Genomic DNA, 14,594 nt, shown 5'->3' with positions numbered 1-14,594 from the left:
CTTATTTCGGCAAGATATTTACGGTATTTTAATGGGCTCATGATTGGTCATTTTACATATTTTTGTAAGTTGTGGAACTGTCTTCTTCTTCCACTTTTTGTTTAATGGTGATTAGCAAATATCTTTATAGAGCATTATCACCACAGGCTAGAATAGAGTGTAGACCAAGTCTTATCGAGGAAAAATAAACATCCTATCATACATTTACACAGTCTTAGAAATAGAATATAATATAATGTGGAAGCTTTTACTTCTTGATTCTTTCTGAAATAATATTACTTTTAACTATGACTGGATATCATATGAAACACAAGTCCTGCTCCACTCCAATAATCCTGGAATGGCATTTTTAAAAAATATTTTTTGTATTAGTTGTCTGATGAGGTTGAATTTGACAACTCTTTCAGTGTGTAATTTTACTATTCGTAAACTTATTTTGCGTTGAGCAGTATTAATGCTGTAATGTAGCTCAGAGTTAACGTCTTCATTCCCCCACCTAAAATCTGTGTGTAAATAGATGTTTAACTCTAGAGACAGAGATGCCATCTACTGCGATGCAGCTGAAAAGCTTTAATCAAACTCTAAAAGTTCAATTTGGTATCCTTGTTTCATCTTCTCACTCAGTCATTGGTAAAGAAGTAAATTCTCCAGCATGTCTAGTTTAAATCTTTCCTTAGTGGAAATCTTACATTTTTAAGTGTCACAACCAAAAATATCAATACTATTTATTGGGATTTCATATGACAGTTGCAAACAATGTAATGTATAATTCAAATCCAAACTTTTAAGAAAAAAAAGAGTTAAGAAAAAAAAGAGTCATGCAAGTGGTTTGGTTTGCTTTTATCTTCAGCCCCCTTTAACATAATGCCTGAAAAATCAGGTCCAATATTTTCTTTCATGTTTCATTTTTTTCTTTTTTTATTGACTTGTGTCTAACTGGGTCTAGCATTGTAAAGTCTAACATTTTCTCAAATGCCTCTGGCCTACTTCAACTGCTCATGATTCAGAACTTTATATAAGAAGAAGAAAAAAACCCCCACAATATCAAAACCTAATGTCCCAACTTTCTTCTTCTCTCCTGATAATATTTAATTTAGTATCCAGATTTCCAATTTCATAGTAGAGTAGAAATATAACAGGAAGAAAATTGTGTATCAGATAGATATTGACCTTATCGACCTCACTGACCTGTTCTTTCACTTCATTCAAAAGCTACAAAGCCAACACACACACACACACACACGCATGCCCACCCACACGCACCCACACACCCACACACACACACTTATTACTCATAAATGTTTCCCTACAACAATTTGTGGGAGTGCACAAGACAGAGGGAGTGGGAGTCTCAAGAAAATTCATGACATACACCTCATCTAATAAATTTACGTTGTTTCACTGCCTTGTCAGCCCCTTGGTATCAAAGGACGTTACTCAGTGCTGGGTTCTTTCCTTTGAAACCAGTACTGAGAAAAACATAAGACAAAGATGATGATATAGGGGCGTTTAATAAAGAGGTGCAATGACATGCAGGAATTTTAGGGAGTAACAACAGTCACTGTTATCCTGAGTCATTGCAAAGAAAAGCGTGCTGTTAACCCAAAGGCATCATCATTTTTTTGTTTGTTTTTCAATGTTTCACTTCCTAAAACGAGCTCATTAAAAAACTGTGAAATTCTGCTATTTTGCTCTTTTTTCCCCAAATGATCTTTTGTAAAAAGATGTAAACATTATTTCTGAAAAGTTGGACATCTACTGTACACTGAAGATAATTCAGACAGCCTTTCTTTTAGTTTCTTTCCTTTGAAACCAAAGTTTCAAACCAGAGTTTAAGTGTTTTCTTTAAGAGGGGACTGAGTTAGCATTTCTTGTGAAATAATATGCAGGGTTTAAGCTCCGAGTTTCAGAAATCTGCCTTGAATTGCATCTCCAAACAGAACTCAAGCATGCTATCTACCGTAGATAACAAGCTGGTAAAATGTCCATTGTCTATGATGTGGCCCTTCAATAAAACCCTGGATTAAGAGGAAGATACTGGATGCATAGAATGAGATCCCCAAGATGGGACAAGATGTAAGATGTCCTTTTTAGACCAAGGATAGTGTAAGCTGCCGATTTCTTCAACCAGCTCATACGAAGACCACAAAGAGACAAATTTTCCTTGTTTTCCTGGCTGGTTGATTCAGAATGTGAACTTCTATTTTTTTTTCTAATTAACAAAATTAATCGAAAGAAAAAGAAGGGGAAAGTTTTCACTTTAGGTGACAAAACACTACATGGTGTCAAACTTCACATTTATCACCTTAAGAATGCATCTTTCTAAAATTTGTTCACAACCCCATAAAACTAATTGAAACAAGAATCAACAGACGTAAAAGTTGCACAGACAAAACACTTGGAGATAACATCTTTTTATATTTCAGCAAAGCCTTTTTTAAACTCCATTTGAATTATTTATCTTCTCATAACACCTGCTGTTTACCTGACTTCCTGAAGTGTTTGTGTTCTTCCATCTATTATTAATGAGGCTTCTCATGGGGTTTGTACTTGTGGGGAATCCATGGTTAAGTTTTTTAATAACCTAAAAGTAATCTCCAATTCTTAAATTTTTTACAATTAATTCAGAGAATAGAAGACAAACTAAAAATGTTTACGTTAAGTGCACTAATTTCTTGAAGAAATTTCCCTTGCATGTTATTGTGCCTTTTTGGAGGTGAGTGAATCTAGGAAATTGCCAACTGAATGCACAAGCTCAAGCTCAATCTGTTGTCATTTGCAGGACATCAAACACTGGTGTTCTGCAGCTCTGTCTGATGATAACTTGAACATCGTGACCAGCCTGAAGGCAAAAGAGCTGCCAGTCGGGGTCATTGACGTCCTTATTTTATTAGTTAATGTCAAACAGAAATCTGTCGGCGACAAAATGGGCAAAGCGTATTTTTATATATTTTTTTATTTTGTCAATGCAGACCTGCTCTTGATGTATTTTTCTATGACATCATAGTTTCTTTCGACCATGCAGACAAGTAGCAAAACGGACGAGCCATGTTGATGGCTGAAGTTTTCAGTATGGGTTGGATTTTTAAACTCAAGGTAAATAGAAATCACTGGGGAAGACTTGAATAGTGCTTTCTCTAGTTCAGGGGATACTTTCAATTATTCACCCCTTCATGCAGACATTGACACACAGATAGTGGTAAGCTAATACACTGTGGCCAGTGCTAACGTTACACTTAACCATTACACTTTTTGAATGACTCCTCCTGCTGCGTGGGGGAAGGGTATCAGCAGTACATACACAAGTGTGATTGGCACTGCTAAGACATTCCCTCTGACTTTGACTGGTTGTTTCTGACCAGGAGTGATGTGTTTCTGCAAGTGGCAGTCAAGCCAGAGGAGCTTAATCTTTTCCACACATTTTCTGTCTCATTTTCAACTGTCAAGGACATCATGACTAAAACTAGACAATTCTGGTGTTAATGTTTAGCATTGAAAAAAAAAGTCTTTCTGTAAAGCATATGGAAAAATCTGGTGTCAGCTAGTCTTGCAGCTACAAAGCCTGGGTTTGAATTCTAGTCTGTTCTGCATTGGTGGTTTCATTATGAGTACACCAACAGTTATGTTAACTGAATACTCTAAATTGTCTTTAAGTATGAATGTGTGTTTGCATGGCTGTTTGAACTCTGTGTTTCTGACAACATGTCCAGGCCCCGTCTCCCTCCCCTGCAATCCTAAATAAGCAGGTTTAAACAAGGGTTGAATGATTTGAACTGGTTATTAATTGTAATTCCGGAGCTATAACTGTTTATTTTCCTATGAGGGTATTTTTGCCTTTTCTCATCGTCAGTGACATTTATTCAGCTTTGGTTATCAATTGAATTTGATTTATTTTTTTAAAGGTGAGATCTCTCTTTTCTGCCAAAATGATACCATCTAAGAGATTCAATTAAAGTGACAGGCGGGGTGAAGCATAGAACCAATAATTTTGTTTGACAGGATGACAAAGAACTGCAGGTGGACCCCACAAACCAACACAGACTCATGTTGCTATTCGTCAGCGCAGCATGCTCGTAGCTTTTGTGTGTGTGTGTGTGTGTGTGTGTGCGTGTGTGTGTATGTGCACAGCTCAATGAATGCGGGTGGCTGATGAACGGGTAAATACATCTCCTGAATAGGTAAGATAGAATCCAATCTTTACTCATCATTATTCAAACAAATTCTTCCTTCACTTAAAAAGCGGTGCATCCCTTTCTCATCTCCCCTTTCATGTCAGTCTTCATAAGCAGACACCGTGTTTGGTTGGAGGTCACTGATGTTTGCAGTCAGTCTGGTTTTGGGAAATTAACCCGGTGACAGGAATGTCTCTGGAGGAGAACCGTCAGGAAGAGATCTTCTCAGCCCAGATGGAAACCTCTGCAAACAAGGATGATAACGCAGGAGGGAACGACAGGATGCCGACCTTGTACAGCAAAGCTTAAATAAAGCACTTGCCAGAGCCTCCCTAGAGGGATTAATGTAAGAAAATTTGTTCTCCCTTTTAGATGCCTGTTTCTTTTCAATGGTTATTGCATCTGGACTCTAGAACATGGAAAAGTGTTCAGGGTCATGTTTTAAGATGCATACTTTACTTAAATAATTAGAATTTTGGAGCACAGCTCTACTTTTCTTCGGACAATTTAAATAGTGTGTAGTGTGACTCGTCATCATGCAGACATGGCAGAAAGCTCAAAGTCTGAAGAAGGTTTTTGACAAGTTTCTTCAATAATACCTTCCTTGGAGCAAAGACCCTCACCTTTGGAGACATATACTGTGGTTTCTTGAAACCACATTTAAATTCATAATAACATACCGACTTCTTAAAGGAGAACTGGAATCATTTCTCATAATATTGATTTGCATGAATATCATTCAGTGAAACACTTCCACAAAACTCCAGGCACCCTTTTCTCTGACCTAAAACTTGTTTTTAATATTTTTATCAATAAATGCCAAATTAGGCTAATTGTCCACTACCATTCTCAGATTATGATGTGCGCAATGTCCGGAATCCAGTGAAAACTCTACAGATTTGGATTCTGATGGGACCTTAACGGCTGAAAATACCGTACGCATAACAAGCGAATTGGGAACGCAGAATAGTGAGAACCGTTTACCATTTATAATGTACAATTTGTAAATTTAGTGCATTAATAGAAATTTCTATTCTGATAATTATATGTGGCATATACCTTTATGGTACTGAATTAAGCAATGCGATGTTTAGTCTCATTGTCAGTGGTGACGTCATCCTCTCCATTCGCCTCTCTTTTTATAAGTTTGGATACTAAATACAGATGTATGTGATAATTCACAAAATCAAAATCAGTTGCAATGTAAATTAGATAGTTATGAGACGATAAAATATTTAACATTGTTACGCGGAATCCAGGAAGAAATTAGAAATTAAAGTTATTCACGCTCATTGAAAATCTAGATGTAAAACTTCTTTTGCTATACCTAAAGATGGATCAACAACCAGTATGAATAATTGATGGTGAAAGAAACAAGCATAGAGTTTTTTTTTCCAGGGGTAGAGGAAAGCTGTAAGTGATTACCAAATAGAAAAGGAATACATGTTTTATTTTGTAACACTAACAGAGAATCGCATGACAGAAGGACCTGGCTCTCTTTACTCATAGTTGTCTGGTTACTGAGTAACAAAGTAAATGTGGCATTTTGTCCAATTAGGATTAGTGTTGAAGGATAAAGATTGCGCACCGCAGCAACCTAAACTAATATGTTCTTGCCAGACCACACACACCCTGTCTCCTGTGGCTTTTATTTCTCACGAGCTATTTGTCAAGTTACCATGCAAGTGAGTTTCTTTTTATCTGAGATTTATGAGCTGTTTGAGAAAATGCACCTGCAGAAACTTGTGCGACCAGGCCGTCTGACTCATTTAGCTACTTTTAATGGCTTCATTAATATTGCTGTATTTATTAACCATTTAAAGGTTTGTCTCTTCTGTGAACAATCAAAACCTACAGCAACAGCCCTTCTGAGCCTTGTTTTCAGTGACAGGGAGATCAATTATGCACTAGATTTTGTATTTATTAAAAAGAATAATCACAGATATTTAACCAAGGTGAAAAATTTACATTTATCTTTAATCTCTGAATTAAACCCACGAAAGGAAAATCTTAAATACAGGTCAGATATATGGAGAATACTGCAAATATTCATTTTGAGTCATCATGAATGGTAACTCTGGAGGAGTAAATAATTATCATTCATAATGGCCTCCATAATGTGCAACATTTGGAATATGAGTAATCTAACCCCGGTTTTAAATTTTCTGCTTACTTGTCTGATGTGTTCCTTGTTTTCATGATTCGTTTTGGTAACAATTGTCCTCTAACAGACCTCTGAACTCTTCACAGAACAACTGCATTTAAACAAAAATGTGATTTGGGTGAACTCTATTTCCTGGTTGTGTGACCTCTAAGATGATTTGTTGGTTCTATCATTTTCACTGCTGGAAGACTGCTAGACAAAAATCCCAATAAAATGCATTAAGGTTGTGGATGTAATGTGATAAAAAGTGAAAAAGTTCAGGCTATACAGGAAAAATAAAAAAAGTCAAAATGGTTTGCTACAATTTATTCATAGTGCTCAGATGTATGGTGGGAGAAGGGAACAAGCCATTTGGCAAACCCCCAACATTTCTGGTTTTGATTATAGTTTTGTTATTAACTTTTTTTCATTTTTCGTTGTTTTCCTTTGACTAAAGCTTTTCTCCATGGGTTGATGTTCCTCAAAAACAAACTCTTTTAAAGAAAAACCAGAATCTCTGCCTGTGGTGCAAAAGGAGTCGTGAGCCATTATTGTCTTCAACAGATAAATCATGATAAGAGTGTATCTTGTAAAAGTCATTTGAAAGAGACAGACAAAGTTGTGAGTCCTTCTTTTAGAACAGCACATGCTACACTGACTGTGTCATTTTATCTTGGACTGCTGATATTAAATTATTACGTAGACAGAAATGTAAACTCTAAATTAACTTCATGTCCTTGTCTGCTTTTTATTGTTTCTGGTTTCAGAGACACCCTGACTGCTCCTAAAAGGCCAAAACTTTATTTGGTAAAAGGATTTGTGGTATTACTTCAGTTGCTCTGTGCAAACAGACATAATATTATCAGCAAATATAATCAATGCACTTTGAGAATTGGGTGCAACACAGAATCAGTTCAGTTCTGTTAGACGCTCTGCAGCAAAACGTTAAAATGAAACACATTAGGCTTTATGTCTCTAAAAATACAAAATTTTCATATTTGCTGCAAGGAGCACAAAGCAAGATCTGGACTTGTCAAAGGGAGAAAGTCTCTTTGCCCCTTCAAACCAGGGCAATAAACTCAATATTTTATCAAAAGTACAAACTCTCAACATTATTTTTTCAGTATTATTTTTAAGGAAGTTCTGCCATATTTTATTAAGTAAAAATTAAGTGAAGATTTTTTTAAACTCATGCAGAACATCTAAATAGTGCAGCATTATTTATGTATCTATGTACTTTGTTAATTCAGCAAATATAGACTTAGACTTAGACTTATAGACTTAGACAGACTTTATTGTCATTTTGTATGCACAGGGGTGTATACATAACGAAATTTCGTTGCATACGGCTCAGGACAATGTTTTGAGGTTCCAATGAGGTTACTCAGAATAAATAAAATACACTATAAAATATAAATATAAATATTAAATATTAAATATATATGTTGAGTATGTTGATGTTGGAGGTTGGACTCAAACTCAAACAACATCAAGTGGAGGTGTAAATGTGTTTCTGTTTCTGTTTTGCACAACGCTGCATTTACCGTGGGTCTGTCAACTTCATCATTTTCCTACGAGTTGATCACAGGCTTCATATAGACAGTACAAAAACACCATCCCTCTATTGTAAACATGGCTCAATGAAATGAATACTGTACACCAATGTGGAAACATAAGTTTTGTATTATATTTGATGCATGTGCACTGTACACTCAGAGTGATCAGGCTTGCTTTGGACACAGGCATGCATAAAATCTGCAGACCCCTAAATGGTTTATGGCATTCATTCAAATAAATGTTGGCTTCTCCATGTGGTGGGTTGATTTAAAATGTAAAAAATTAAATCTAATCTTTCAGTGATTCACCATCAGAAGCATTGCTTCCTCCTCAAATGCCTTATTTTTTTTTACATATCTAACCTTGTTGTGAACTAGATACTTTTTATGCAAACTGTTCACGAATGGGAGATGGTTGATTGCACCGAGCAAACATCTGCAGAGAGACTGAGTTGGTTTTGAATTTTGGTTGTAGTAACAAACATGTTTTATCAGTTACATAAACTCTAATAAAGAAAGATATCTGGTATTTTTTTTTTTTGTATTAATCATTCCTAAATAAATCATTATCCTGTGAATGTAGAAGTAATTTTTCCTACCATGGAAACATCACAAATGCCTTATTTCAAATTTAAGTTGGATAAAATGTGAAATGTGTCAGCGCAAAAATAGATAATGTGACTCATAATTATTTGTTTCTAAAATTCTTATCTTGTTTTTCCTGTAATATCATTAGAACATGAAAAGTGGTGATTCTAAGACCTGAAAGTCTTAAAACTGTGAAACAAATGATTCACGGTTGTTGTTGATGTTTTTCCCCATTGTTTAAGCAAACCTGATTTTAAAATATGCTTTTCTGATGCACAAAAAAAGCTTTTTGTACTTCTCTAGAAATGGAATCACCATTTTTGAGCAATGATGGTACATATGAAACATTATAGCATGTATGCTTATTATTAAAAACAACCGTTTTCTTAGCAAAAAAATATGTCAACTACATTTAGCAAGAGGGAAGGGTGAAGTGAGCAGAAAAAGTATCAGAAATTTGTTTAAGTAGAAGGCAGACTTCTACCTCACTAACTAAAATCTGTGGATTTTGATTTAAAATCTTTGATCATTTGCGATCATTTACCAAAGTGGTAAATTACATCACACTAGACTTTCTTCTACTCCTTTCTCCTGAGCTTTATGCTTGGCTGTCTTGTTCTCGGTTTCTGTCTTTTATACTTTTTACATATTTTTTCCACTTTGGACATTTAAGCTAATATAAATAACCTGAGCTACAACCCTAACCACAATAGCATGTAGAGAGCTGGAAAAAAAATCTTTGCAACATCTACATTTTTTTTTTTTTTTTTTTTTTTTGTGTTTGCAGATAGACGAATCAATCCAAAAACTGACTTATTCAAAAGCAAGAAAAAAAACAGTAATATTTATATCACTAAGATAATTTGCTCCAGACAGAGAAGGAGAAAAATAGTAAGTGTATGACTATAGCAAAATTAAATGATTGTTCCTTTTTCCATTGTTGTGTTTGATTTTGAGCAGGAAGCCAGCCAGTACTTTCAGACTTGTGGTGGCTTTACTCTAAACTCGTCTTTATATGGAAGCTGATATCTAAGAAAAACAGGTTCCTTGACTGTATGAGTGGGGATGTAACACATATACAAAATAACAGCCAAGTCACACAGCTGCTGAACTTGTTAAAAAGAAACTGGTTGCCCTTTAAATAATCAACTTTCTGGACAAGGAAGATACAAATGTATAAAAAAGTATAATGTAACTTGGGAGTCATAGTGTGTCAATTTTCCATTGAAGATTTAAATGGTCTTTCTTGTTCCTTTTCACCTATGACTCGTCTTGATGTTCTTCAGACGTAAAGGATCTACAAAAGTCATTTTAAAACCTCCAACTACCTCTTTCTTATTTTCACTTGTGCTCTGAGAATCGGACTACATGTTTCACCCCTGTTGACATTTAAAGATGTACTTTACTATTTCTGATATATTAGACATGAACTGTAATTTAACACTCTGTATTTCTTCTTAGTCCAGAACGCCTTTAAAATAAACGTCTCCTCTCATGAATTTAGTGCATAAATGCAACCTATAAAAGCAGGTGGGCTGAAGACAGGGGTTTGGGCTGCTTGCAGACATTATACCACCTGCCAGAAAATGGACTGGACAGTACACAGATGCATCTATATTCGGAAATACCAACTACAGTCACTGAAATTCTCAATGATTTATGTTGTTGGATCCTAGCAGATAACAGGAATGTTATTGCTAAAGCAGCTTATCACAATTTATCATAGTTTGGTTAAAAAAAGAAAGAAAAAGATTTACAAAGGGAATTTTGTAGAAATCCACAACCAGTGTGAAGAGATATCGTCCAGTCATACTTGGCTTATAAAGAACTCAACAAGCTAACTTAAGCAGTCACAGCTTATTTTGATGCAAAGGAGTAGCTATAATCAAGCCTAGAACAGAACCAAGACAAGGGAGACTAAGATAACTATGAATAGAGATGAGAGCAGACATGAGAACTAGATAAGCAAGAGACTAAAATCTAATTTGAATAAAACATTGCAAACATAAACAGAAAAAAACCTAGAGAAACAAAGCATGACACCAGAACATATTATGAACCCAAACCTACAGACAAGCAAGCAAAGACTATGAATAAACCTATGGAACATAAAACCCCATGACAAAAACACCAAACACCCAAACATCATGACACTGGACGCAGCTGCTGAGATAATGCTGCTATCGGTTAATCGTTCTCACGCTTCTTCTGTTAACTTTTGTTTCTCATGAAAATGTTTTAAACACTCTATACAATGTAATTCAACATTACAAACATAACATTTACAACCAAAATGACCCGCTGGAGACAATAACTTGGATATGGCATCAAAACGAAAGCATAGAGGAAGCTCAGAGTGACAACAAAACAGCAGATGTGTTGACAGAGTTTGGTGGAAAGACTGAGTAAAGAAATAGCAAAACAATAGATTCTCTTCCTTTCTGCTGCACAGAAGAACTGATTTGGCATTTCATCCTTACTGACAAAGTCCTATTATAATAATTGGCCGTGATTCATGCATTTCAGATAGGAGCACCAAATTGGCATAAGTGAAAATGTAGACACTGTCCCCTTGAGTGCACACGTTGACTAGACAGATAGATATGTTTGAGAATGGACATTAATGGGTGGATTTCATTCAGCATGCACACTCCATCCACATCTTTAGTTTTTTTTATTCTTTTACGACGTATTTTCTTCCAGGACTGTGGGATTGAGTGCAAAGTTGACTGTGTTCCTTATTTTTTCTGCATGAACACAGAGTCAATGACCTCAGATATATTTTGTGTGTTTATATAAGGATGCTTGTTTAAGACCACCCATAGATTTAAGACATTAGGCCGGGAGTTTTAACACTCTTGGCTGCATCTTTCTGGAAGTCGATATAACAAAACAGCAGTTTCCTTTGACAAGCTGGGGCGGGGGGGGGGCTGTACAACGTTTTAAATTCTTCAGAGTATATCACGACCTCTTTCATTCCCAATAAAAAATTCTTCTTTTTCTTCTGAATTTCCACATTACCGTCTGATCAACACCCTGTTTGCTTTTTGGCTGGGTTTCCTCCTTTCAACTGTCTTGGGGATCAAACTCTCACTGGATGCTGCAGTCTGGTAGCAGTAAAAGAAAAAAAAGCATTTAGGCATTCCTGAATTAATGTTTAAGTTGGCCGATGGAAACATGCTAATTCATTTTTTTCCAGTATGTGGTTCCAGATATAATTTGTCTTTCAACTTAGCCTCCCAGGTGAACCTCAATAATCATGAATCATAATCAGGCTGGATTATATCATAGAGCAAAAGATCTACAGCTAAGGTGAGATATGGGTGACACATTTGAATTCAGTTACTATTAATAAAAATAATTTCTCCTCGGGTCTCCCTAAATTTTTCCTATTTGTGAATGTCACATCTGCATGGTTGTTTGTCCGTTTTGTCTCTGTGTCCAGGTTGTACCCGGCCTCTTGTGCGTTGACTGCTGGCAACCTGGCAACCCTGACAGGCGACGTGAGTTTAGTGGTTGGTTGGATTTTTTTCTTGCTAAATTATACATCTATATTTCTGGCAATTAACAGAAATTCTGAATTACCAGTATATTTTCTTTTTGAATCAAAGTGGGGTTTTTAATTGTACTGTTTTGCTTTAACATGTAGTTACATGGGTCCCTCAAATTCGAAGCCATGACATCATCACACAGACTTTCTCAAATCATTAAAAAACATAGTTGTCATAACTTAAGAGAGAGAGAGAGAGAAAGAGAGAGAGAAAATCCTCACTCATTATTCCAGCATTTAACAGACAAAAACTATTTTGGTAATCCTCACAGATTTAGAGAGGAAAATGTTTCCTTGGATTTCACTTCAGACAGGAAAATTGCTATGTGTTTTTTATATAGTACATATTTTAGTTGTATATCATGGCTTAAGTATCTCGCTGAAAAAGCAGGACTCCATCAGTAAATTTTAGTCCCAGTACATTAATATTCACCTGCAGCTCATCTTTACTGCCTCTATTTACAGTCTTGATAAAGTAAGGAGTTTATCATTGTCCATATGTCTGAAGCAGTGCAGCAGCTCTCAATGCGACTGGAAATCTGTAACAGAGGAATCATTGTGGGAATAGTGAGTGGATTCAGATGGAGCTCCGGGGAGAAGCATTTTAGTCATGATCTCGCCTAAAATCATAAATCCAAATCTATCAGTTATTCTGGATTTCTTCCATCTAGCATAAACATGCCTTTGAAGAATGCATGATATTGATCTCACCTGGACAGTAAATCTTTCGGAATCAACTTAAGTAAGTGGACTTGGAGGGGGGTGAGGGGTTACATTAATAAACAGCTTTCCTTCCAAGAATGCACATCTGTTTGAAGGAACATGCTGCTGCATGAAGGGATAACACAAGTCTCCCAACCAGAATCAATGGAGAGCACCGCCGGACAGATGGCGCTTCAATATTTTGATCAGATGGAAGATTTAGAACTTTCAATTCAAAGGATTCTTGACAGAAAACTTGAGATAAAATGAAGGAAAAATAAATTAATGACCAAATATTTTACAACCAGTTGGTAATTTATGTGGAACAGTAAAGTGTTTTTACTCTATACCTCTCCTTACCGTCATTATTAACAGCCCTCTATTTCCTCAATCTTTCAAACCGACATCCTCTTTGTTAACTAAATATTCCTACACATTTTTGCTTCCCTGTTTTCTGTATGCATGACTGTAAACCCCATCATTTAACGTTTCCAACTTTTGTTGTCTGTTTTAATTTATCCTCTTCCTAAAGTTTTTTGAGCAGTTTCAATGTCTTTCAGACAAAGCCAGTTTTTCTTGGAATTCCTCATGTTGGAAACAGATTGTTTATCCCTGGGTGTATTTTTTTTAATTGTAGTAGAGACTCTGGATTTGAGTGATGATGAAAGAAGGTGGTCATCCTCTCCGTGGACTGATGTAACTGATAAAGGCTGACTGATGACTCACTGAGCATAAGCTTGAGTTTGAGTCATGACTTTGAGGCCTCTGTGGCTTTTAGTCTGAATCCTGGAGACAGACTGCATCTGAAAAAGCATAAAAACACATTAGTGCAATCGACTGATCGAATTTGTATCTTGTAAATGTCACAGTACATTGTTTTAAACTATCTTGGTCATAAATAAAAGCATAGCCTCTCAGGTATATAGCAACTGCATGTTGAACCACACGAGGACAACGGTTGAACTTATGTTCTTCTATATTCCCATGTATGAATAATATGTCAACTAAAATGTTTCTGTATAATCATGCATATTACACAGACTTATTCACAAGCACACACCGAATGAGTCATCGCTCTGTGTTTCATCGTTTCATTGCATTACAGAGCATGCTCAGTAACACAGTGACTCAACTGGCGGAGAGACGCTGTTGATATACGACACCCCTTCCAGGATGGCCGTACGTCGCTTCCAGTTTTCAAAAAACATTAAACTTTGCGAACCCACTTTGAGACATTTATATATTTTGGTCATATTTTTAAAAGGCATGGTTTATGATCATAAAAAGCGCAGTGAGAAATACAGCGACTTAAACAACCATTATTCACGTTTTAGTTATGTCCTTTTCAATTAGATTTTTGAAGTTTGTTTTAAGATGTGCACTTTTGTTGTTTCCGATTTATCAGAGACCCTGGACAAATTTATCATTGGAATTAAAATAAAGAACACTAATGTTGTGCCTCTTGTTCTGCAAAAGCATTGATGAACCTTTCACTGGGAATGTTTTAATTGCAGATGTTTAAAGGAAAAAAACTCTACATACTTAATAAATGTATGCAGGCGTCTCAGTTTCCAGTGGTGTTTCAACTGTATGCTTTTATTGGATTTTGATAGTTACATTCTGCTTCCATTTTAGCAGTGAGTCTCTTTATAAAGCACATTTAGTGTTCCTTAACAGAAAAGATCTTACATTTTGTTTAATATTTTAAATGATATTAAATCTCTTCAGTTAGGCAGGAATGTAGATTCAGAGCCGTCACAAGATCTATGAAAAGGTGGTTGGAATATGTTTTAATGAGCATAACTGAACAAACTGAACACATCCACACAAGCTCATTAGATAGCAGCAGATGTTGACATCCCCAATGAGAGCTAAAACAAACT

The sequence above is a fragment of the Gambusia affinis genome, linkage group LG22 (assembly GCF_019740435.1).
Source record: "Gambusia affinis linkage group LG22, SWU_Gaff_1.0, whole genome shotgun sequence".
In the NCBI taxonomy this organism is placed as follows: Eukaryota; Metazoa; Chordata; class Actinopteri; order Cyprinodontiformes; family Poeciliidae; genus Gambusia; species Gambusia affinis.
The sequence above is the reverse complement of the archived record's forward strand: the minus strand, read 5'-3'. Positions refer to the sequence as shown.